Below are 26,193 nucleotides of genomic sequence, written 5' to 3'. Positions count from 1 at the left end.
ATTCACATCTAGATCAGGGGAGGTCATCGTGCCCCTTTACTCATCCCTCATCAGGCCCATAATTGAGTAAAATGCCCCTTTTGGGATGTACCTTACCAGACACCTGCAGCAACTGGAAAGACCCCAAAAGTACCTCACCAAGAGGATTAAAGGGCTCAAACAGATGCTATATGCTGCCCGGTTAAAGAAACTCCAGCTCTACTCAGTGGCATACCACCTGCTCAGAGGCGATCTGTGCCTGACGTATAAAGCCACGTCCAACCTGGAATTAATGGACATGCTGCACCTCAGAAAATCCAAATCCCATCGAGCTATGTGCTCGAGAGACTTGAACCTCAGCCCTGAAATAAATAGGACATGCTGGAGGGACAGATTCATAAGCGAGAGGCTCCCTTCACTCTGGAATAAAATCCCAGTCCAGGTTAGGCAGAGTCCCTCATTGACTCTCTTCAAGAGGAATCTTGATGAGTGGATGAGAGATCGTAGGTTTACCCCGGGTATCACTTCTGTGTCACTGTTAGACAGAGGCACAGTATACTAACCTCGAAAAAGGGCATAGCAAAATTAATTTAAAATGGGTGGCGAAAGCCAAACACACTCTGGCTAGGCTTATAAATGCCCTAGGGCAGATAGTCTAGTATGAACCTATGAACCTATGAACCTAAGATTTGGTTAGGCAGAGAAAGAAATCATTTATGTTGTTGCCACAGGCATCTTTGTTCTCATCACAATTAAGCTGGTATAAAAAATAAATAGACTTACAGAAAAAGTGTGAGAATGGAGGCAAAATCAATTATATAAGTTTGTTTTCAGATAACTGTATGATCTTACTGGAAGATGTAGATGGCATGATGCCTCTGGTGCTGCCACTATCTTGAAGATTTTGGAAAGGAGTCTGGTTTGGTGAATCATTCTAAAAAGTTATTAGTAATGGGGATAGCAGAAGGAGTAAAGAACCTGCTAGGGTGCCATGCTCAAAAGGGGGAGATATTTAAGAGTAAAATACACCTGGCAATAGGTCATCTGAATAGCAGAAACTAGTTGTTGAAGGAGATGATGAAGGCAATATTCAGCAAATGGTCCAGTAGAGTGACCACAAAGAGTGGAGGAATAGTAGTTGTAAGAGTGATGGTGTTATAGCTGGCACAGAGACACTGGGACATCGACACAATATATTACCTTTTACTGGACAAGCAGAGGTGCTACTCCTGGCAATTTAAATGCTGTAGCATGAAAAGATTAAGCCAATAGCAGTATGGCCAGGGGAAATACAGAAGGTGTGAGATCGTTTTGTATGGATAAAAAGGAGAAGTAAGATAGGTCAGGTAAGAATGACGGAGTTTAAGTGGTATACTGTGATGGTGAGTGTTCCAAAATATGGAGAGGTGTTGATAAGGTTAGAAGGACGTTTTAGTGGGATAATTTAGGTGGGAAAGAAACATTTCTTTTTTGGAGAAATAGACATAAGTAGGAATTAGGAAGTTTATGAATGAGGGGTGAAAGTAAGAGGAGCAAAAGGAGCTAGAATCAGAGACATGATTAAGAGGTGTCTTGCAAGTATTTAGAATTGTGTTGAAATAGTGTGACAAAAAAGTTGTGAGATACATTCAGCAGATGAAAATGATGAAAGACAGTGGGAGAGATATAATCAATATCCTTTAAACTGGCAAAAGTAAAGCAAAGCAGAAAAAAAACACTTGCGGGGGTAGAGTCCATGATATCCAGCCTGTCCCCCTGCCTGGGTTGCTGGGGTCAAGGACAAAATCACAATGCTAGAGAGGATATACACTTGCAGTAGTAAGGAGACCAAACTAATGGTGTTGTTGCCCAGGATTTATAATCCCGGATGTAGTGTATGTGGAGAATGAAATCAAATGTCACATATAACACTCTATATATTAATCCTTTTGAGAGTTGTCAAACAACAGGTGCCAGATGTTTAAATGTATGAATTAGATCTTTTATCTAGAAAGGTAGATAAGTATTCTGTATAAAAAAATCTTAATTGACAACTGTCTTAATTATAAAGGCATATAGGAAAGAAGGGAGGAGTTCACTAAGGGATGTGACTCTGATTGGCCTAAGCTGCTTCTTTCTGGATGATGCTGGAGATCAACGTAGTTTGCATATGAGCCATGGGATGTCAATGGGCTGATCTAAGCCACAATCAGCCCATCCATCTAAGTGTTTACCTCAAATTACTCCTTGTCTATATAGTCTACAAAACCCAGAACTTTTTTTCAAACTAACATATAGTAGATTATATCACGGTGTGATTTAGTTTAGGAACAACACTGAGTGTAAACTAAATTATGCAATGAGATGGCCTTGCGACTAGGCTAGACATTCAGATCAATCTTAGAAAATGGAGGGGTACTGACCTCAGCATTCCACAAAATGTGGTTCTGCACTGCTGACTAAAAGACTAATAAGACAAGAGCTGGTCAGAAACAAACAGGCAGTTCCACCAACATTTGTTATAGATGTGGACACTTTCTTGGTCCAGCTATTAATACAAAATAGTCCTGGATAATATTATCAAGAAGATGGTTAGAGACTATTTTTGGTCTGATTTGGCCAATTTTGTATTTGAGTGATTGACTATCTTATTTTGATGACGTTGATCACAGTTAATATTTAGGTCTGGCCTCTATATCCATGGTCTTTCAGAGGTAAATAGTTTTACCTCTACATAAATCTTTACTAAAAATGTTTGTCTTTATCTGATCACAGCACCTTACCAGAAATGTTTCCTATATAAATATAATGTACTACATTTTTTCATTTATCACAATTTTGTTTTAAACACTATCAAAACATTCTGGGCAAACTGGTGGACACCAACTCCCAGCAAACTGTCTCTGGGGCCCCAACCACATGGTTCTACACTGCCTACTAAAATAGGGAGCAACAGTTGGTCTCAGTAAGTGCCACACCACAAGCTAAGACAACATACTGATCATTAGGCACATCAGAAAGTTGACAGACTAGAAATGATTCACTTTTTAAAATATTTTAATAATCTCTGATATCTTTCCAGTTTGTTCCATGTGGCACCTGACTGTTTAGTATAGCATCACTATTTTAAAGTGAACATGCCCATAACATGACTAAATCATATTGTCCTTTATGATTAAAGAGGGATCCGAGGAAGAATTTTGAAAGTGCTAAAGAAGCATTGCTAGCTAACTTTTGTGATATCTATTGCTCAGCCTCATATAAGCAGGCATACTGAGATACCATTTGCTCAACTCCAGAGAAGTAGGTGGACTGAATTATATATATATATATATATATATATATATATATATATATATATATATATATATATATATATGTATATATATATATATATATTTATATGTGTGTGTCTATATATATATAAATAGGATCCACTTTAGAAGCTCAACTTTTCAAAAAGTTAAATTTCATATGGTCAAGACCATATGATCGACTTTTCTGAAAGTCAAACTTCAGAAAACAACAAAAATCTATGTTTTTGCAGGGGGGCAAGCTCCCCTTCACCTCTTGCATATTATATATACCAAACACACCACAATGGGAAAAGGATAAATTCCCCGATCCCCACTGTACCATGATCTCCATTCAAAAGCTTCAACATTTTGGAAAGTTGATCATATCGTCTTGACCATATGATTTTCAACTTTATGAAGAGTCATGCTTCTGAATGGGGCCTATACAGAGATATTGACATAGATATATTTATAGACATTGATAGACTAACTCCATGATCAATCTGCAGTGTAATAAAAAGGATAAAAACACATAATATGTACCATTAGAACGCAATTCTTCATAAAAGCAAACCACAATGTTTAAAATTCAAAGGCACAGGCCTTCAGTAGCACATAACACACTAAAGAGAAAGAAAGGCAAAATTAACATTTAGTTGATCTGTTTTCATTTAATTAAAGCATACTGTCTGTTTTTAAATGTTTCTTTTTTACTAAGAGCAGTCTTAATATTAGAAATCATCCATACCACTATTCATTGACTGAAAAGTTCTATTCACACTTAGTTCCAGTTTCAAGTGGCGCATGTTTTACCCTTCACTTTTTTAACAGGTGCTTCTTTTACCTGGGTTTTTTCTGAAAATTGGCACTTGTATCCAATGTGCTTCTCTGCATAGTAAATGTACTAACAAAAAAAAAAATGAAAGCTAAAGCTGAAAGCGTCCCATTTATGAGATATATTGTCTTCCAGTATATAAGCTGATATGATAGACACAACTTCATGACTTCTGTCATTTTTTTGCATACTTTCATCTCTTGCTTTCATCACAAAGGCCCTTCTGTCAAAGCTCATTCCCAATGCAAGAACTTCCATCCTGTTGAATGTCATCACTTCTATCACTTCTTTTATCCTGAATCCACTGCTCTTATCCAACTATAAGTCATTTGTGCCTCAGCCAACATATGTTCCATAGCCATTAGCACCTTTTGTAACCAATGTTTATTTTGCACTATTATTATTATTACACATTATTACATCATCAGCATATATAAATGTCTAGGAACAGATTCCCTTCTTATCACCTCTCAAGCTTCAGACCCCCCCCCCCCAAAAAAAAATATTTTCTGCCTCTATGAAGACTGCATTCACGACCAAACAGAAAAGAATGCCATTTAAAAAGCATCCTTGTTGAACTTCCTTTTCTATCTTAGTATGTCTACTTGTCATCAAAATAACTTCATAATATATTGCCCTAATTGTCATAGGCCTTGATTTATTTTATTTTTTATTTTTATTTTACATTTGTTAACCGGGAAATTCCGACTGGACTAGGTCCATTTACAGCAGAGGCCCGGGGAGAAAAGCTCCACATTGTTAAGCAAGAGAAAAATATTTTTATGCAGAGTAGTACAAGTTAAACGAGAGAGAGATATTTTTATGCAGAGTAGTACAACAAACATGTACATTATATAACAAAACAATCAGATATTCACATTAAAAATGCAAGCAGACAAGACACTTCTCAGCAGTCAGAGAAGTTACAAAACAGTAGGGATTAGGAGCTACTTACAGGCTTGGCTAATGGCTGTTAGAGATTTAGTACCATAGAGGGTTACAGTGACTAACTTGGTATTGGTGAATGGATATGAGGAAGAAAATGTAGGAAAGCTTAAGTAAAATAAAAATAAAAAATAAAATAAATCAAGGCCTGTGCAACTAAGGCAATATATTATGAAGTTATTTTGATGACAAGTAGACATACTAAGATAGAAAAGGAAGTTCAACAAGGATGCTTTTTAAATGGCATTCTTTTCTGTTTGGTCGTGAATGCAGTCTTCATAGATGCAGAAAATATATATATATTTTTTTTGGGGGGGGGGTCTAAAGCTTGAGAGGTGATAAGAACGGAATCTATTCCCAGACATTTATATCAGCTGATGATGTAGTAATGTGTAATACAAGGACATAGCCAGGTATTCATCAGATGTGATTTGAGGGAGTTTTTTTAAGTGTGAGGTGGTGGAGGCAGTGGTCAGCGAAGGTGGAAGGCAATTCCAGTTTCTAGCAATGGTGTGGGAATATAGTGCTCTTCCTGCAGTATTGTTTACTCTAGTGATACAGAGGATTGATTTGTTACTAGATCGGAGATGGCAATATGCTGTAATGGATAAGCAGTTGAGTTAGTGATGGAGTTTTATCAGGGTATTTAAGAATATTGTAGACAGTAACTAGCTGATGGTAATTAAGTAGTTGAAGTAGTTCTAGCCAGTTTAGGTCCCTTAGAGCAACACAGTGATATGTTTTGAAGCTGGTGTTTTTAGCAAACTTGGCGATTTTATTGCAACATGATTCTAGTTTGTCTAGATCTATTTTTCTGATGTGGGTGAAAATTGGTGTTGCATACATTAGTGTGGACAGTAGGTGAGTCTGGGCTAGGGTGACTCTTGCTTGGTCAAAAAGAAAGTTTTTGAGCCTATATAATGTGCCCATTTTTTGTGAACCTTTTTGCAGGTTTGTGAGATGTGGACATTGAAGTGAAGTGAAGATTATTATTAATTTCAATGCTGAGCAGTTTGGTATGGTCAGAAGGGGAAATGGTAGTGCCATTTTTAGAGGTGATGGTGAAGGAAAGGGGAGCAGTTTTTGAATTGTTAGGGGGTAAATAGTAGTAATTTAGACTTATTGGGGTTTAGGATGAGTTGAATATCAGAAATCTAATTTTCTACAGAGTTAATGGTTTCCTGGGTGAGTTGTTCCAGAATGCCTGGAGATGGGGCTGTGCAGATTAAAGTCGAATCATCTGCATATTGAATAAGTGTAGCATGCTGGGTTGAGCTATGTAGATTTTTGGTAAAGATAGAAAAGAGAAGTGGGCCCAGTATCGAGCGTTGTGGGACACCTATGGCAGTAGGAAGTTGACGGGATAGTACACCTTTCCATTGGACAGATTGTTGCCTGTCAGATAGGTAGTTTCTAAACCAGGCTATAGTAGATGGGGCAAAGGAAAGCAGGGCTAGACTGTCTAGCAGAATGATGTGTGAGACCATGTCAAATGCTTTGGAGAGATCCAAAAAAAATGGTAGATGTAAAGTTATTGTTGTTCCTGTGTTGGTTAACTAGATTGGTGAAAGAGAGAAGAGCAGTGGTTGTGCTATGATGTGTGCGGAAGCCATGTTGTGTTGTGGACAGGAGTTGATGTGTGTTCAGGAATTTAATTACTTGGAAGTGGATACACTTCGCTAGAAGTTTAGATAGGGGGGATATAATGGCAATGGGTTGGCAGTTTGACAAATCATAAGAGTTTCCACCTTTATGAAGAGGAATGATATATGAGACTTTCCAGAGGTTGGGAAAAAATTAATCTGCTTTTACTGTATTTGTGTTTCCTCTATCTTTATTTTGCTTTTGCCTCTTCTTAAAAGTACTCAGTTTTATTTATTCTGCTGCGGTTATTGCTGCTTGGTAGTAGCCTGATTAAATTGTAACTGTTATTCTAAGTCTTTTGGTTTAAGCACTTGGGCTTCATACTGGTTGTTATACATTAGGAAGGTCTGTGGTCTGCACTGTTGTGGCAGAACAGGTAGCTTACATCCTTCTAAGCTGGGAATTGCTGATTGAAAGCTCAGTGTCTGCTATTCTAAAAGTGTATTAGTTCTAGTTTAAGCACTTGGGCTTCAGACCAGTTATTCTACATTAAGAAGGTTTGTGGTCTGCACTCTTGTGGGAGGAGAGGCTGGATTCTGCCCTTCTGAGCTTGGAATTTCTGGTCACAGGCTTATTGTGCCTGCTTATTCAAACTATTTCTTTCTGAAATTGGTGCGCCTTGTTGCTGTAGCATAGGATCAGATTCAGGCCCACTGAATCTAGCTTTGTTTGTATAACTTGAGCACTGATCAAGGCCATCTTTTTTGGAGAAGGTTTCCCTTCACGCAAGTAGCGGGAGTGTGCAGTTAGAACTTGTCTGACTGAAGACTGCTGGAACAGGGCTCAGTTTTGATTTTTTTTCTGGTTAATTGGGTAATTTGTTTAAATCAGATTGTTCATTTTCTATTGTTTATATATATATATATATATATATATATATATATATATATATATATATATATATATATATCTTATATATATATTTATATACAAATTGCACTTTATTCATCTGCTTTTACTGTATTTGTGTTTCTTTCTACTTTATTACTAGGGACATTGACTACAACTCTGAACTGAGATATATAACAATAAGCATCTTTTTATGCGCATTTAAAGTGTTTTTTTTATTGTATCTGCTTTATTTTCTAAAACAAAATACACTTGTTTCCCACCTTTCTAGGCTAGTATAGTCCAATGTTAAGTTCATACTGGTTGTTATACATTAAGAAGGTCTGTGGTCTGCACTGTTGTGGCAGAACAGGTAGCTTACATCCTTCTAAGCTGGGAATTGCTGATTGAAAGCTCAGTGTCTGCTATTCTAAAAGTGTATTAGTTCTAGTTTAAGCACTTGGGCTTCAGACCAGTTATTCTACATTAAGAAGGTTTGTGGTCTGCACTCTTGTGGGAGGAGAGGCTGGATTCTGCCCTTCTGAGCTTGTAATTTCTGGTCACAGGCTTATTGTGCCTGCTTATTCAAACTATTTCTTTCTGAAATTGGTGTGCCTTGTTGCTGTAGCATAGGACTAGATTCAGGCCCGCTGAATCTAGCTTTGTTTGTATAACTTGAGAACTGATCAAGGCCATCTTTTTTGGAGAAGGTTCCCCTGCACCCTAGTAGCGGGAGTGTGCAGTTAGAACTTGTCTGACTGAAGACTGCTGGAACAGGGCTCAGTTTTGATTTTCTTTCTGGTTAATTGGGTAACTTGTTTAAATCAGATTGCTCGTTTTCTATTGTTTTATATAGATATATATATATATATATATATATATATATATATATATATATATATATATATATATATATATATATATATATATATATATATAGATTATATATACATATATATATATATATATATATTTCTATACAAAATTGCACTTTATTCATCTGCTTTTACTGTATTTGTGTTTCTTCCTACTTTATTACTAGGGACATTGACTACAACTCTGTACTGAGATATATAACAATAAGCATCTTTTTATGCGCATTTAAAGTGTTTTTTTGATTGTATCTGCTTTATTTTCTAAAAAAAATACACTTGTTTCCCACCTTTCTAGGCTAGTATAGTCCAATGTTAAGGTTAGTGCTGAATTCAGGGCTGTGTTACATATCTCTGTGTTTGCCCATACCTTACTTGGATAGAAGGAAGTTTCTCTTTTCACCTGTCAGAGAGGGGAGCTTTGAGCAGCCTATCTCTCCCTTGAGGAGTGGTTTCAGGTCAGAAAGTAGTAGTTTATTGGCCATTTTGGGCTAATTTCAATCTCTTTCATTTCCCTGTTATAAAAACCGTATTTGCCTGGTTTTGTGTACCGGGCAGCACCGGTTAGCTAGGTTATAACTATTCCCGGCTCCACAAAGTCTCCCCTTCAATTTTTCCCATGGAACTAGACAAACTTTCGACTTAAGTACTCAAGCCATTCATTTCTCAGCCCGGCACTTGCTCAAAAGTCATAGCAAGCACTTATAAACCTTAGCACTACAGAAGGACAAGGCTCTCTATTCGACCTTACCAGCCAGTCAGTAAAACCGTTTACTGTACCTATCCAGGCATGTCCAAAGGGCAGTTTCAGGAGTACTCTCTAGTCCAACTGGTGAATCTGGGCATTCTGAGGCAATGTAACAACTGCCTCATGTACACAGACAACCGTCTCCTCCTACCACCAAACACTAATACATGCGAGAGATGCAATTATACAGCCAAACTGGAGGCTAAACTCTCTCAACCCAAGACTGGATCAGACAGTCAAGAGGAGAAGGGAAATACTGGCATCACACCACCAGTCTCTCATAGACCCATTAAACCAGCAGCGGTAAAAAACATACATAAATACAAGAAAACATACTCGGAGGCTCTAAATAAAAATCTGCAAAAGCAACAGAGCCCTCCAAAGCAGACATCTGAGCAAGCTCCACCCCCCAACACAAACCATGATACACATACTTCACAAAACCAGTGTGCTACGCAATCACAGCCCTCAAGGCAAAATAACATACCCAACATAGTAGTAATAAGTGACTCTATAGTCAGGCACACTGACGTCCCACTCACTAGGCTGAATAAGGAGAAGGTTACTGTTAGCTGCCTGTCGGGTGCCAGGATCCACCACATAACACAAGTACTCAGGTCACTCCAGAACAAGTACAAATAAGACTCTGTCATTGTCCATGTTGGTGTGAATGACGTGAGCCATACCTCCCTGGACTATATGAAAAGCGACATGGAAGAGCTCTCTGATCACGTAGCCCAGGCTGGTATGACCCTGACCCTGAGTAGCATCCTGCCCTCACCAAGAATGATATCACGGTATAAAGAAAAAATGATCAATTTCAACAATTGGCTAAGTTTCTGGTGTCATTCAAAGGGGATCCAGTGTCTGTCTGCCTGGGATGACATGCTCGACAAGCCATGCTGCTTCACTAGAGACGGCTTGCACCTGTCACCCTTAGGCTTTCGAATACTGGTCAAGGTGCTTGACACCCCCATATTGCCTTCTTTAGGCAAGGCTCAAAAGACAATCCCACCACCGTAAATAGCACAAGTAACAAAAATCTGAGGGTAATACTACTCAATGCCAGAAGTCTAAACCTTAAAATGCACGCACTCGAGGCACTCCTCAGTATGGAGAAAATTGATATATGTGCAGTAACAGAAACCTGGTTTAAGGCTCCAGAGAGCACCCCAGCACTACCAGGCTACAACTCATACCATGCATTTTGGCCACAGAACCAAGACTGAAATACAAAAGGCGGGTGAGTATCCATATTCATCAATGATACCCACACCTCTAGGTTAGTGGCACAGCACGATGCTTCAGAGATTATCCACGTGCAACTAACAATGGGCAAAACAGCAATTCAAATTGTAGCTTGCTACAGATCATCCACCATGTCCCAGGACCCCCATTCCACATTTCTGGAAACACTGGGTAACATAAAGTTCCTACCAAACACCCTAATATTGGGTGATTTCAACTACTCAAACATTAACTGGGAGAACTACTCAAGTACTAACTCCCTTGTCCAACATTTCCTAGAATTTATAAACTGAAATGCCCTGGAACAACTGGTTAGCACTCCCACCAGAGGTGACAACATATTGGACCTGGTCATCACCAACATGGGCGACCGGGTTTCCACACCAGAGGTCAACCCCTCGCTGGTTAGATCTGACCATAAACAAATCACTTTGGATATCCACATTCTGTCCCCACCCCCGGACAAGGAAACCACCAGGAAAAACTTTTCAAAAGCAAACTTCACGTTACTTAAGATGGAATTGGAAAGTTTCAAAGCCCCCATGCTAAAGGATAATGCTGTCCAAGCTGCAAACTTCTTTACTAATGCATTCTACGGGCACCTACAAGAATGCATTGCTCATGCTATCCCAAACAAAATCAAGATTCACTCCTCCAAGAAAAGGAAACCAGTCTGATGGACCTCTGCCATAAACTATCTATACAATAGGAGGAAACTAGTACAGAAAAGAGTAAAATCCATAGAAGGGAAGATATCCCTGATCAGTATCAGCAAGAAACTATGATCCCTCATAAAATCTTCTAAGGCGAGCTTTGAAAGAAAACTTGCCAAGGACTCCAAAGATAATGACAAGGCATTCTTTAGCTATGTCAGGAATCTAAGTGGCAATGCTCAGATCTGCTCGGAGTTAGTGCAGAATGGCACAAAATACACTGAACCAGCTGATATTGCCAACATCCTGGCAGACAGGTTCAGTGCAAACTTCACCCCCCTCTCACCCTCAAAAGGGCCCATAACCATACCAGAAGAATGTAGAGCCCCTGAAATCACAGACACTCAGGTTAAAATAGCCCTCTCCAAAACCAAAAACACAGCATCAATGGGACTAGTTGGTGTCCCAGGCTGCATCCTACATGAGTTCAAAGATGAATTTCCTCCTCACCTAAACTCACTGTTCAAACTCAGCCTTTCCACAGGCTACATACCCATAGAGTAGTGCACAGCAACAGTTACTCTGCTCCACAAAGGTGGAGCCACAACAGACCCAGGAACTATCGCCCTATAAGCCTGACTAGATTGGTCTGCAAGGCTATGGAGCACATCATCATGAAACTCATTAACAGAGACATTGGGAACCTCCAAACACTGGACCCTACCCAGTTCGGCTTTGCTATTGGTGGATCATGCCTCCTAAATCTGGTGGACATCTTTGAGACAGTTAGCAAAGCTATAGACGAGGGAAAGGTGGTACACACAGCCTATCTATACCTCGCAAAGGCCTTTGACACCATTCCCCATTCTGGTATTATAGACAAGCTCACCAGCCTGAACATAAACCCCTGTTATAAGATGGTTTGCCAATTGGCTCATGGACAGAACCCACATTATGAGAGTTGCGAGAGCTAGGTCTGACTCTAAACCATTTACAATTGACATTCGCCAGGGCTCAGTCCTAGGACCATTGTGTTTGGCATATACTTCTCAGAGGTACAAACAAGCACAGGAGGACTATGGCTGACCAAGTTTGCAGACGACTGCAAACTATGGCTATAATTGCCTCAACAGCTGACACAGACATCCTCCAAAAGGGTCTCACTGAGATGGATACCTGGTGTCAAAATCATGGCCTTAAGCTAAATGCCAAAAAGTGCATATAGTTATTCCCTTTGGAAATAACAAAGTACCCACAAATTACCACATAGGTGGTAATCCCCTAAATACAGAAAACATAATAAGGGATCTGGGGACCCAAGTAGATAGTAATCTCTCCTTTAATAATCGCATTGCCAAAGTGGTTAGAAAATCCTTCTATGTGGCCCACCTAATCACAAAAGAGTTTGCATCTAGATCAAAAGAGGTCATTGTGCCCCTCTACTCAACACTCATCAGATCCATCATAGGGTACAATGCTCCATTTGGGATGTACCTTAAAAGACACCTGCAACAGCTGGAAAGACCACAGAAGTACCTCACCAAGAGGATCACTGGCCTCAAACAGATGCCCTATGCAGCCAGACTGAAGAAACTCCAGCTTCACTCGGTTGCATACCACCTGCTAAGAGGTGATCTGTGCCTGACATATAAGGCCGTGTCCAACCCAGAATTGATGGACATGCTCCACCTAAAGAAAACCTTATCCCCTCGAGCCACACGCTCTAAGGTTCTAAACCTCACCACAACAATAAATAGGACATGCTGGAGGGACAGATTCCTGTCTCAGAGACTTCCCATGCTTTGGAACAAGATTCCAATCTACATTAAGCAGAGCTCCTCACTAGCACTCTTCAAGAGAAACCTTGACAAGTGGATGGGAAACAGAAAGTTTACCCCGGGGATCACTTCAGTGGCTCTGCTGGACAGAGGCACAGGGAACTAATCTAAGGGGGGTGGTGAAAGCCAACACATTCTAGCTAGGTTTATAAATGCCTTCGGTCAGATAGCCTAGTACCTACTTATGAACCTATGAACCTATATGGGATTCCTGTATGGAGCGGTTGATAAGGATGGAGACAGGGTAAGATATTGATTCAGCAGCCATTTTTAAGAAGTTAGCAGATAAGTTATTGGCTGCAAGGGTGGTGGGTTTCGGTTTTAGAAGAAGCTTTGTAATTGTAAAGGTGGGGACTAATGATAGAGTAAAGGACGGAATGGTTTCTGTATGATTGGTTAGGGTGCATGAAGGGCTATTTTTGGATAAGTGGCTGGATAATGCCAGGATGGATTCTGTAAAGTGGTGATTAAATTGAGTGGCTATGTCCATGGTATTGTTGGTGGAGTTTGGGGCTGGAGTAGTGGTTTTGCTGGTTTTTGTATGGAGGTGATAGATTGCCTGAATTTTTGTGGATTTTTTGAGTATTTGCTTTGGGCCCCTAGGAAATAGTTCTGTTTATCCTGTTTGATTTGTTCCTTGGCCTGATTTCTAAGCTGTTGGTAGTTTTGTTTGGAACAGGTTTTATTTTCCTTTTTCCAGATTTTCCAGGCCTTATCTTTGCATTTTAGTGTATGAGGGTAGTGTGACATTGGTGAGGGTTGTGGTGGGAGTGACAGATACGTTTAAGGTGGAGGTGGGATTACATCAAGGATCAGCTCTGAGCCCTTTCTTATTTGCAGTGGTAATGGACAGGTTGACAGATGAGATCAGACAGGAGGCCCTGTGGACTATGATGTTTGCAGATGACATTGTGATATGTAGTGAGAGTAAGGACCAGGTTGAGGAGACCCTGGAGAGGTGGAGATATGCTTTAGAGAGGAGAGGAATGAAGGTCAGCAGGGCTAAAACAGAATATATGTGTGTAAATATGAGGGAGGGTAGAGGAATGGTGAGGATGCAGGAAGTAGAGTTGGTAAAGGTGGATGAGTTTAAGTACTTGGGATCAATAGTTCAGAGTAATGGTGAGTGTGGAAGAGAGGTGAAGAAGAGAGTACAGGCAGGGTGGAATGGGTGGAGAAGAGTGTCAGGAGTGATTTGTGACAGACTGGTACCAGTAAGAGTGAAAGGGAAGGTCTACAAGAGGATAGTGAGACCAGCTATGTTAATTGGGTTGGAGACGGTGGCATTGATGAAAAGGTAGGAGTCAGAGCTGGATGTGGCAGAGTTAAAGATGTTAAGATTTGCACTGGGTGTGACTAGGATGGACAGGATTAGGAATCAGTATATTAGAGGGTCAGCCCAGGTTGGACAGTTTGGAGACAAAGCAAGAGAGGCAAGATTGCATTGGTTTGGACATGTGCTGAGGAGGGATGCTGGCTATATTGGGAAAAGGATGCTAAGTATGGAGCTGCCAGGAAAGGGGAAAAGAGGAAGGCCTAAGATAAGGTTAATGGATGTGGTGAGAGAGGACATGCAGGTGTTTGGTGTGACAGAACAAGATGCAGAGGACAGGAAGAAATGGAAACAGATGACCCACTGTGGCGACCCCTAACAGGAACAGCTGAAAGAAGATGATGATGATGATGATGATCTTTGCATTTTAGTAGAGCTCTAGTGTCTCTACTTAGCCATGCAACATAGTTGACTTTCACTCTAACTTTCCTAGTAGAGGTGAGTCTTTTAAGGATGTTGAGAAAAGTAGTATTAAAGTAGTCAACTGCCTGGTCTAATCCAAGGGTTTGAAGTGGTTCCTAGTTACAATGGCTTAGAACAATGTTGAGATCATAAGGGTTTAGGTTGCGAACATCTCGTATTAGTCTATAAATTATAAACTATAAACTATCAGCTTTGTGTAGTAGAAATGTGGGGGAGGTGGTTACTGAGACCATCTGGTAGGCAACCTGTCTGGTAGTTTTGTCTGGGGTAATTGACCAGAACCCAATCCAGTATGGATTGTTTTTATGATCTTTTATCTGTTCTAGTGGGTTCTTGAATGAGTTGAGAGAACCCATAGAGATTAATGTGATTAGTGGGGTTATTGGAGTTACAGGTTGTCCATTCAGTATTTAGGTCACCTAGTAGGATAGTTTCTTGTGGTAGGTTACCTTTTGTCCACTGTATGATTTCCTCTATTATGGGAGAGTTATTTCCTGGAGGAATGCAGCAGAAGAGAATGTTGACCTTTTTTGCCTTGTTTAAGCATAGGTTCATAGGTTCATAGGTCCATAGGTAGGTACTAGGCTATCGGCCCAAGGGCCTATGTAAGCCTAGCCAGCAAGACTGGACATAGGACTGAAAAAAGGGTTTAGGTAGAGGGGTTTGAGGGAGTTGGAGGTTTAATGTGTTTTTAAAGAGAATGGCTAACCCACCTCCTTTTCTGCCTACTCTAGCCAGTCTTAGGATATTATATCCTGAGGGGGAGGAATTCTTCATTTTGGATGCTAGGCTTTAGCCATGTCTCTGTGATCCCGTCAGTATGTCAGGTGCGTAATGGGTTATAAATGCATGCAGTTCAGTTGTCTTATTAGCAATACTTCTTATGATAATATTAATAATTAGTAGGTCAGATATCTGTTTGGTTTTGAATGGACCTGGGTTTGGGTGTATGTCACTAGAGATTTGCAGTCTCTTTATGGTTGATATGTGTTTGGTTATGTGTGTTATTTCAATGCTGACTCTATGTGAGGTTTTTCTAGTGTTGCATCTTAGTATGGTAAAGTTGTGTATAGAAAGTGTAGAATTAAGATAAAGAATTGTGGGCCTGACAGAGAAGTGTGTGTGAGTTTTTGTGGGTGTGGAAATATGTGTTGTATGGAATGTGGTGTTGTCTAGAAGTAAGTTAGTTTGTATGGATGTGATATAGGCTAGTGTTGTGAGGGCTAATGAGAGAGATGCTAGTGTAGTTTGCATGCTGTAGGGTAGAAATGCTAGGATGATGGCTGTTAGGTGATTGAGGTGATGAGGCTGTAAGGTATTTGAAGTGGTGTGGGGGTATGGCTAGTAGATATTGTATGCAAGTTGAGATTGGGAATGGTGTATAGATAGTCAATTATTATATGATGTTGAGTAGGTGATAGGTGTAAGTGAAGGTCAGGTGATGTGGTGCCAGACCAAGCCACGGGATTGCAGAAACAATCAGGTTTCACTTTTCAGGGAAGGTAATAGCCAAGGATTATCTATAATGTTTTGTTTATCAATATTCCTTGAATTTAGCTGCAGGATTTGTTGGGAGAGGGCTACTGTGAACTGTCAGTGCTGCAGAATCCCCAAGTGATGTAAATACCAAAACCTAGGAACAACATACAAAATATAAATGTATGTCTTTTTCACAGTATAAAATCAGCATAAATACTGTTAGATTAGGTCTCAATATGATATCTACCCCACCCACACTTATAAATACTTGCGTGAAAAAAAGGGCAACTGAACAGCATTCAGTAAAGCAAAAAGCTTGATGTACAACTTTAATCAAACCAACACTGTGTTACCAAGACCTGCTGCTAAACAGCAGATTATTAAATATTGCCAGTATTGTTTGGATTACTTAACGCAGTAAAGTACAAAACACACTTTCTGACATAAGCTGTTATTCAATTCAAGTTGCAACACCCCAATCCACAATATGTATCCCATTGAATAATATTAAGCCAAGATAATAATCCTGCCCATAAAATTACAGGCCATAAAACAGTGCTCATAATGAACGCTTTGATAGTTCGTGAAATATTAAATCAATTAGCTGTTTTCCAGGAAGGAGAAACACTTTTTGACTTTTAACGATGTAAATGCTCAAAGATTGAAATCGTCTCATCACAGAAGTTCACAGTAACTTTCCCGTTCAATAGTATTCCACCAAAGCAATGATCCTACTCAATGAGATGGAACATGCCACCAAAAGCCACCATTGCCACCTCTCCAAGCACAATCACCATGAAACATGAATGTTCAAGCAGCCGTCTCTTCCATAAACAAACAGCCGAGTCACCAGAAGCACACCTGGACCAGGCACAAAGCCGTGAGGAGACAAACAGGGGCAATCTGCCACAATCAAAGATCCAAATCAAGCAAAGGCCCACAGCGAGAAAACATGAATCCACCAACTAGTGAACCCTCAACAGCAAGTCATCTCCTTTATTCCTGCTAAGATTTTCTCCTATCACTTCCTTCAAAATTATTAAATGCTCCTGAACCTGTCTGCCTGTTATCTACAATATCCCTTTCTGCATACTTTCATTCACTTAGCCCTTTATTTTGTTCTGTAATATTTTAAGTAATAACTTATAAGAAATATCAGAGAGACCTGTCGGTTTCCTATTCTATAGATGTCTTCTGACCCCTGTTTTCCATAAAAAAAATAGTACTCCATTCAAGAAGTGTGGCCTCTGCATTCCATTCTCACATTGAATGCAGTGGTACAGCGGTAGTGTTGTTGTCTCACAGCAAGAGGTTCTCCTGTTCGATTTTCGGCTGGTTTGCCTTCTGTGTGGAGTCTGCATGTCCTCCCCGCGGTTGAGTGGACTCCGAAAGACATGTGTGGTTGGGCTGGCAACTTGGCGCCATAAAAATTGACTGCCAATCATTAGCGGACCGAAGTTCTGCTGTGGCGACCCCTAACTAGGAAAAGCCGGACAAACAAACTACTATCGTCATTTTCTTCCTTCCAAATGGTTATAAATGTGGCATTGTATTCCATCTTCCCCATCACACTATCTGCGCTCTTTTATTTCATTAGTTAGCTTACAGTGGTTTGAGTTCTCAATTGAACTTCTCATCAACTAAGGTATTAAATCAATACATCTCACTACTGAGGTATACAACAGCATGTGTTTGTTTTCCTATAATCTTCGTTTTACATATAAGGTGCATTTTACTACACAAAGACCACAAATCTGTAGAAGAGAGATCTCTATATCTGTGTACATACATGTATACGCATGGATGTATTTGTTGACTGGGGTAAAGCACTTACACAGCTTGACCACATTCTGGCTCTTTCTAGGGGTTATAAGCAAGAGGAAGTAAAAAGAAGTCAGTATATATTACAAACACACAACATTAAATGGGGGAGGGGTACACCAATATGCCAACACACAAGACAATAACAAGAAAGTAATAAGCAATACAAAACAAGAAAATAAAATATTAAGTAACTTACAGTATTTGTAGCATCATTGCTTTTACATACATTGTGCATCAAAAGAGGATGCGAAGGGCAGCCTACAGAAGTGTAATAATAGTTGCTTAAAGGGCACTGGTAACCTGCTGAAGTATCTTTGTTTTGCATTCAATTTCATTTCCATTTATGCTCCTTGTGTTAAATTAGCGAATGATTTTGCAAGAAAATACATAAACAAATAAATAAATAATTATAATGTGTTGTAGTTCCACTCTTCACTTTGTTTTTCTCTGTAACTGTATTCATAAAATAATGTCATTGTCTGCAATGAGCAAGAACAAATACAACTACAAAGCTTTTTGGGTAAACAACAATAACTTACTTTTGTAGAATAGTGGCTTCTAACTTACATTGTGCTTCACAACTACACCATCTCGTTAATTTTCAAAATAAGGTATTACACCTACAAGAATTACTTTGCAGCTTGTCTTTCTAGGAAGCAAGAAATACCTGTGGATACATGCATACTGGAAATCCAGCAGACTATAGATTATCTTAGAACGTGATTCGCTGTGGGTTTAGGCTTTAATGATGTCATGCCAGGGGTATTCAACTCCAAGAAAAAAATCACATGGGCTGTCCTTATCAACAAAACAAAATGAAAAATCAGCAGACTTCTTGCATTCTTGCAACAAAAGTGTATAATGTGCATATAGTAAGGAGGTTAACTGACTCCAAAGAGTTATTTAGCAAATGCTTCAGAGAGTGATCAGTTCACTTTAAGTAGTAGGTGATTACTGTAAACTAATTTGTTAATAACACAGACAATTATTTTTGTACAGACAATTCATTTTAAAGTTTTGTTAATAATACAGACAATTATTTTTGTACATACAATTCATTTTAAAGTTCTTAAAGGATGGGAAAAATTCAAATGACTTCATTTTTTATTACAGGTTCATAAAAATGACATAAAATAGTTGAAGACAGGCCCTATACTGTCTTTAGCTCAATTATGAATGGAGAACCACGTTAGAGATATTAACATCTTCAAGTACAAATGTTGAGATACTGATGATTTCATTGGGATTAGGTCAATGGCATGATAGATGCTGTATTAAAGTGAAATGAATCGATCAACATCAAATATCCTCTTGTATTACTTGCATTGTTGAGAACAATAAAGCAGTGAGTTGTGCAGTAGATTTGTTTATAATTCATTGTCTTTCTAGGTAATAATAATAATAAGTCAGAAGATGGCAACATATGCAGAGAGTACTGTAGGAAGTGTCTCAAAAGGGAGAATACTGCAAAACTTGATAATTTACATACGCCTAGAAAATAGGTTCTATAAATTATACTTTGATTATGGTATTGGTTGACTGATGGTATGACTGAATGCTCGATCATGTGATTGAATAACTGATATATTAATTGACCTTTCTAGTTCACCCTGAAGGTGGGGAAGATTGCTACCTCATGAGTATTTTCACTGTAAATTCTGCAGGCAAGGGTCATGTACTTTAAGGTGCACTCCCACTGTTACTACAAAAGTCCTGGGAATTTCATAGTCTGCGGTGGTGCAGCAGTAGTGTTGTTGCCTCACAGCAATAGGTTCTCCTGTTCGATTCTCAGCTGGAGTGCGGGGAGTGCCTTCTGTGTGGAGTCTGCATGTCCTCCCTGCGGTTGAATGGTGTTCCGAAAGACATGCGTGAATGGGCGTGCCTTCATTGAAGGTTGAGCATCGAGCTGACAAGTCAGCACCATAAAAATCTACTGCCAATCATTAGCGGACCGGAGTTCCACTGTGGTGACCCCTAACCGGGAAAAGCCGAAAGACCAACAACAACAACATTGTATACTATGCATACATAAATAACAGTAAATCACATGATAGGTAAGAATGATTTTGTAGAAGGAAATTATGGTGTTCATATAGTGATGTACTATCACAGACTATGCATAATGTCATTATTAGTGAAAGAAACTGGTCAGATATGTCACATTGTATTACACAGTGTCCACAGTTGTACTTTGAACAGAGACTTATCCATCTAGCAAACAAAGATTGGGGGGAAATTAACAATTATGTACAGGACTACATCATAGTTACCAACAATTGGAATACTTTAAGCTAGGTATTTGTTAGAGGTTCTAACATTTGCTAACTTAAAACACCACAGAGGTCCCTAACTAAAAAGTCACTTTTTTCGCTACCAGGAGAGAAACTGGAAACCCTGTCCTTCTACTCTGTGTGTTATAGACTGCTGATTGAGTGACTATGTCTTGCTTGTCATGTCTATAGATCTTGTGGTTATAGACTTTTGATTGGGTATCTGTGCCTTGCTTACCATGCCTTTATAGATCTGATGCTTATAGACTGCTGATTGGATATCTGTGCCTTGTTTTCAATGCCTTTTTAGATCTAGGCTTATAGACTGCTGATTGGGTATCTGTGCCTTGCTTGCAATACCTTTTTAGATATGGTAGTCCTTGAGCTCCTATATCTCAATAATTCAAACAGCTGAGTTAACACTAGAACCAGCGATCTTAACATTTACTGGCACACAGTTAAAACAAGATGAAGAGATAGATTCATTGCTCACCCCTCCCCCTTTTCTTTGTAATAAACTTATTCTGCTGGTTCAATGACTTCCTTCAGACTAAACCAATATGACTGAATGGGTGCTCTGAAATTTACCACAGGACTAAACAGGCTCTCACTCTTTGTGAATGTAGGAAGAACATGAAGATGGGTGTTGGCAAGGCATACATGGCCTTTGTTTCACGTTGCTTCAAGTAGGTTGGTCAAAGGCTACATAAAAGAGATTTCCTTGGAATTACTAGACATGCCTTTCATAATTAGATGTTAGTTTCCTAACACTCCTAATTGCCTACTGGCTAAAGTTTAAATTTTCATTTTTTTCATGATTTGCCATTATATTTTCTAATCATAATTTATATTCTTTTCAAAATCTCATAATGCTGCATTTATTGATACTGTAGAAATATATTGAAATGGTCAGTTTTGGTCAATGTACTACCTTGGTAAAAATGTAAAATAAAATAGAATAAATCATTACTAGTGTGCTATATGTCTATTTTTATGGACCATCTTAGAGAAGTTCAGCAACTTTTACTGAAATATGTTACCATGATCACTATATTTGGCTACCTAAACCCCATGTCCCACTTTTATATCTGAGAAGAATAGCTCAACTGCTGTTTTACATATTTAATTATTCATTGATTCACATTTATTTATGTATGTATTTATTTACTTGCATTTTGTTGAGTGGATAGGTTTCAAAGCATTAGTAAGGTCAAGCTTAACAAAATGCAATACCAGACTTTCACAAAATGGCGATGTTGCCTTTCAAAAGCATGGCACAAGGTTCAAAATGCATGAGCTCCCCTTAGAATTTTTATATCACTCCACATGTAACAGAATTAGGGCTAGTGTAATTTTTGTAATGATAATTTCCACAGTTATATAGAATACTGGTTAGGCTGATGGGTCTAAGGCTGTTTGGGTGTAATGTGCCCTCATTTGTGAATTGGCACAATGGGTAAAACACCAATTAAAGAGTAGGCCACAAAAAATCATAACTGTGAATCCTAAAGGTTTACCTGATGTTAATGTTATATATGGAGATTTAGTTAAGCCTGCCTCGATCCCATTTACAAATCAAAATGTATGTTAAGGGGGCCCATGGATATGTTTGTAATTGCATTCTTACAGCAGTTACCATCTGCAGTTACACTTCCTCTTGTTTTCATAGCACTGTAATATATGACTTTACTTACTCTGAAACTTGCACAACATTTCTTGTATGCATGTTCATCTTGTCCTGCGGATGGATACATGATTACATTGTTGTTTGTTGGTTATATTTTTACACTTACAAAATTTCCTTTTACTTTTCATAGATTTATAGACTCATAGATATTACAATGACACCAAGTCTCATGACCACTTTCGCCTTGCTACTATCCTTCCTCAAGTAGTACCTCCTTTCTCCGGGGGGACCATACCAGTGAATCCTGGAGTGAATTTGTGGATACCCATCCAATCATCTAATTTTTGTTTAAAGGAAGATAGTGAGCATGAGCCATGGACATTTATTCTAGAAGTTTAGAAGGTGCTGGGTTATAAACCTGCCACTCTACTATGTTTTATTTATTGGCTGGTGAAGATTTAGGCCCCTGATTTCAGTATTGAGGGAAATATTGGTGAAGCTGCCAGGTAAAAGGAAAAGAGGAAGGCCTATGATAAGGTTTATGGATGTGGTGAGAGAGGATATGCAGGTGGTTGGTGTGACAGAGCAAGATGCAGAGGACAGGAGGAAATGGAAACAGTTGATCTGCTGTGGCGACCCCTAACGGGATCAGCTGAAAGAAGAAGAAGAAGATTGGACTTGTGGAGAAAAAGAAGGTCCAAAATAATTGGTTCTCTAATGGCATGATCAGCAAGACTGAGATCTCCCCTCATAATTCTATAAAGTACTAAAGTACTGATTAAAGGGATATAGTTTCCAATCTATATTGGTAGATGAGGGACTTTAGGCCTATGATGTCATTTAGTGAGGAACCTTTTGGGTCTCTCAAATGATTAGATAACATTTAGTGAGATATCTCCCAAAGAGGGCATTATACTCAATAACTGGCGTGATCTGTGCCAAGTATAAGAGATGATTACCTCTTAAGACCTTGATAATATTCTTTTGGCAATTAGCTTGGCTGGAAAAAAGTATTTCTGAACAACTGTTTTTATATGATGGTGAAAAGAGCAGTTACCTAGGCCCCTGCCTACATTTTGATTTTATAGAGATGTGCTGTTATTGTCATCCTCCTATAAAGGGCCTTTTGAATAGCTGTATGAAAAGACATCAGCCAAATAGTCAAACCCTAACTACCATTTTATGTATTTTCTTCTAAGATTCTTGTGTAGTTTTTCTTGTTTGTTCATTCATTTGTTCAAGACTGCAGAAGACAGTAATATCACAGAACTCATTGATAGCGTTCCAAATAGATGCATTCAGGCCACTGGGACTGTATACCAGCTTCTTTTCTTAAGTTTCTCGTTTACTCTACTATTAGCAGAGTCTAGGAAGGATACTTTGTTGAGTGAGTTTGATTTTACTTCTGAAATAAAAATGACATCACAGTCTGTATTAATTACAAAAGGTAATAAATAATGTCTTTGCTTTTTTGGTATGATACCTAAGATATTGCCATCACTCACTGGATGATATACTATTTGTTCCATTGACTGTGATTGTTTTGAATCACATAATGGATTAAGATTTAGTTATTTTTTATATTGATTACTTCACCCTTTCAATGTTTAGTTATACTACTCACATAAGTATTGCATTTTCAATTATTTTTATATCCTGGTGTTTATGCATTCTCTGCTTAGGACACAGAGTAGGGCAGGCTCCTTTAACACAGAACTGACAGTTTAGTTGGGCAGGATCGGCTTTCAGTTTGTCTGCAAGCATTAATGCATTGAATACATTTCCCTCCAGGAATCTAGTAAACATCGACCTCGATAGCACTTTCACTTTTCTGTTCATGACTTATGCAATGCTCACTGTTCTGTAGTCTTCATGATTAATCCTAACTCTGTGATTTAGGCTGATATCACTTCTATTTCCCTGTAGTATCTTGAAATCACCTTGTAGTAAAGGCTATTTTGCATAGATCTATAGAAAGAAGTTAGTTAAATAGCCAAACTCCCACTGTCCTTTTCTGTATCATTGCTGAGATTTCATCTGATCCTTGGGCATTATCTTTCCTCTCAACCCAATCAGTGACTTTGCCCCCAGCTCAGCTCTTATCTGCCCATCTCTCCATGTTTCAACTAATCCAATTCTTCCTTCCCAAATTAGTCTTCTCTTGTCTGCTTCCATGATAAACCCTTAGAAAAAATATTAATTTAGATAGCTCATTTCTTCTTTTGCAGGTGACACAGTGATGCAATGGTTATGATTGCTGCCTGACAGTTCATAGTTCTGCAATTAATTTCTTGTCTAAACTGCATTATCTGCAGTTTGCATCTTACCACAGTGTAATGGTTGGTTTATGTTTAGTTCTCTGAATTTCTAGTCCTCCAAACAAGCAGTAACAGTGTACAGCAAATGATAGTATATACATACAAGTGTGTGTGCAAATGTACGTCTGTCTGTGTGCATGTATATATGCACACGTGTGTGTGTGTGTGTGTGTGTGTGTGTGTGTGTGTGTGTGTGTGTGTGTGTGTGTGTGTATGTTTGCATGTCTGTGTTTGGATGGGTAGGTATTTTTGTTTGTGTGCATCTTTTGATATTCCTGCTTTGTTCCCAAGTGTGAGGATGAGTTGTGACCACCGGGTATAGTGGATAATCAGAGAATTAATGAATGAATCTTTCTTTATCCTCTTTATGTTTTGTTCTCTCCCACACATCTTATGAAGGATTTTGTCACTTTCATCATGTCTGCCACTAAGCTTTCTTCCAGGTCCACCTTGCCATTCTGAGGCACTTTACTGCGCCATGTCTTCAAACATCCCTGTTCATCCTATCCAGTAGTAACCTGTATGTTTCCTAAAGGCTACACTTAACTCCTTAGCAAGCCATCAGCCCTTATGTAATCAAGTAGTCCATTCATTTCCCAGATAGAGTGGAAGCTAATTGGCCCAGTCATCCTTCATAGGAGAACAGACAGCTATGAGAGGCTTTCATGCAGCATCCATCTGGGATTTTAGGTATTCCCTAGCTTCCTGATATTCTGGTGGTCAGCAGAACAGCCTTTAAAGACTCACCCACATTCATGTTCTGTACTGTGTGATGCTTGGTTTCAGCTGCAGCTTAATCTAGTGCGCGCACCTGCCCCACCACATCCAGATAGCTACTGGCATAAACCAATGTTGGTAAATTGTAGTAGCTGTCAGTACAGCAGTAGGATTATCCATCTCCCTTCTAAAGGATAGATACATTTCTCATTTCCTACCTACTCTCACCCAGTACCTCCAGGACCAGAGCCAGTAATTAAACCTGGGATATATTGCTCAGTCTGGGCTATATTGCTCCTTGACACAAGCCAGAGTAACTTTGATTTTATTTTTACATTTTTGAGTATAATATAGAGGATTATGAGTGGGTTGCCAATCATAATCAGTTTATTATGTGTTTGAGTTGCCAATCATAACCAGTTTATTATGTGTTTGAATCATGGATGCTCGCAGGATGAATTTTGGCATCCATCTCGAAAACATATAATAGAGGGTAATGAGTGAAGATACAGTCATAATTCTTTGTAGTGCATTGAGCTTTATCTGTTCCACATACTACTAGTTTCAGGAAAAAAAAATAGTTGTTTTGCCAACTTTCAGAGCCATAAAGCACATAGTGTGTACTGTCAGAAAGACAGTGTAAGAGATTCCATTATGTTAGACAAATCCAGGAACAGACAGCAGGCAGAAGCAAATCTATTTTTATTCTGCCACCATTATTTGGTAGCCATTACTGGCAGATTTAACTACCTAGCTGAACACCAGATCTTAACAGCAAAAGCTGGGGGTGTTTGACATGTGTTAAGACTGGGTCTCGTACTACAGATGCACTTAATTGATTTTCCCTTTTCTGGATATTAGAGTTTAATCACTGCACTCCGTGAATTTACAGCTGATATGATTTACACTTAATGTCTTCAGCTAGAGCAAATTTGTACACAGTTTAAACATTTTCTGTAAAGCATTTTCCTGAATAATGTAAAGTGCATACAGTACAAGTGATGGAATATAGATAGCAAACAATGGTGAGGGCGACACAGTAGTACAGCAGGTGGTATTACTACCTCATAGAGATTTGTTCTGCTCGACATTGCCATGGTGTATTCTCTGTAATGTTTTCATGTCCTCCTTTGCTTCATATAAGGTATGCTGGATGCCTTGGTTTCTTCCCACATCCTAAATACGTATATGCCAGTATCCCCTTCCAAGAGGAAAGAATTTGAGTAAGACATCCTCCATGGTGTATTATTCTCAATCAGTGATGACTGCAACTCAGGAAAAAGAAAAAAAAACTAATCAGACGTATGCAGTGAATCTTTGTTTGGAAGCCAGAAATC

The sequence above is a fragment of the Protopterus annectens genome, chromosome 1.part1 (genome assembly GCF_019279795.1).
Source record: "Protopterus annectens isolate FY-2018-M chromosome 1.part1, PAN1.0, whole genome shotgun sequence".
NCBI lineage: Eukaryota > Metazoa > Chordata > Ceratodontiformes > Protopteridae > Protopterus > Protopterus annectens.
This window is presented reverse-complemented; position numbering follows the sequence as displayed.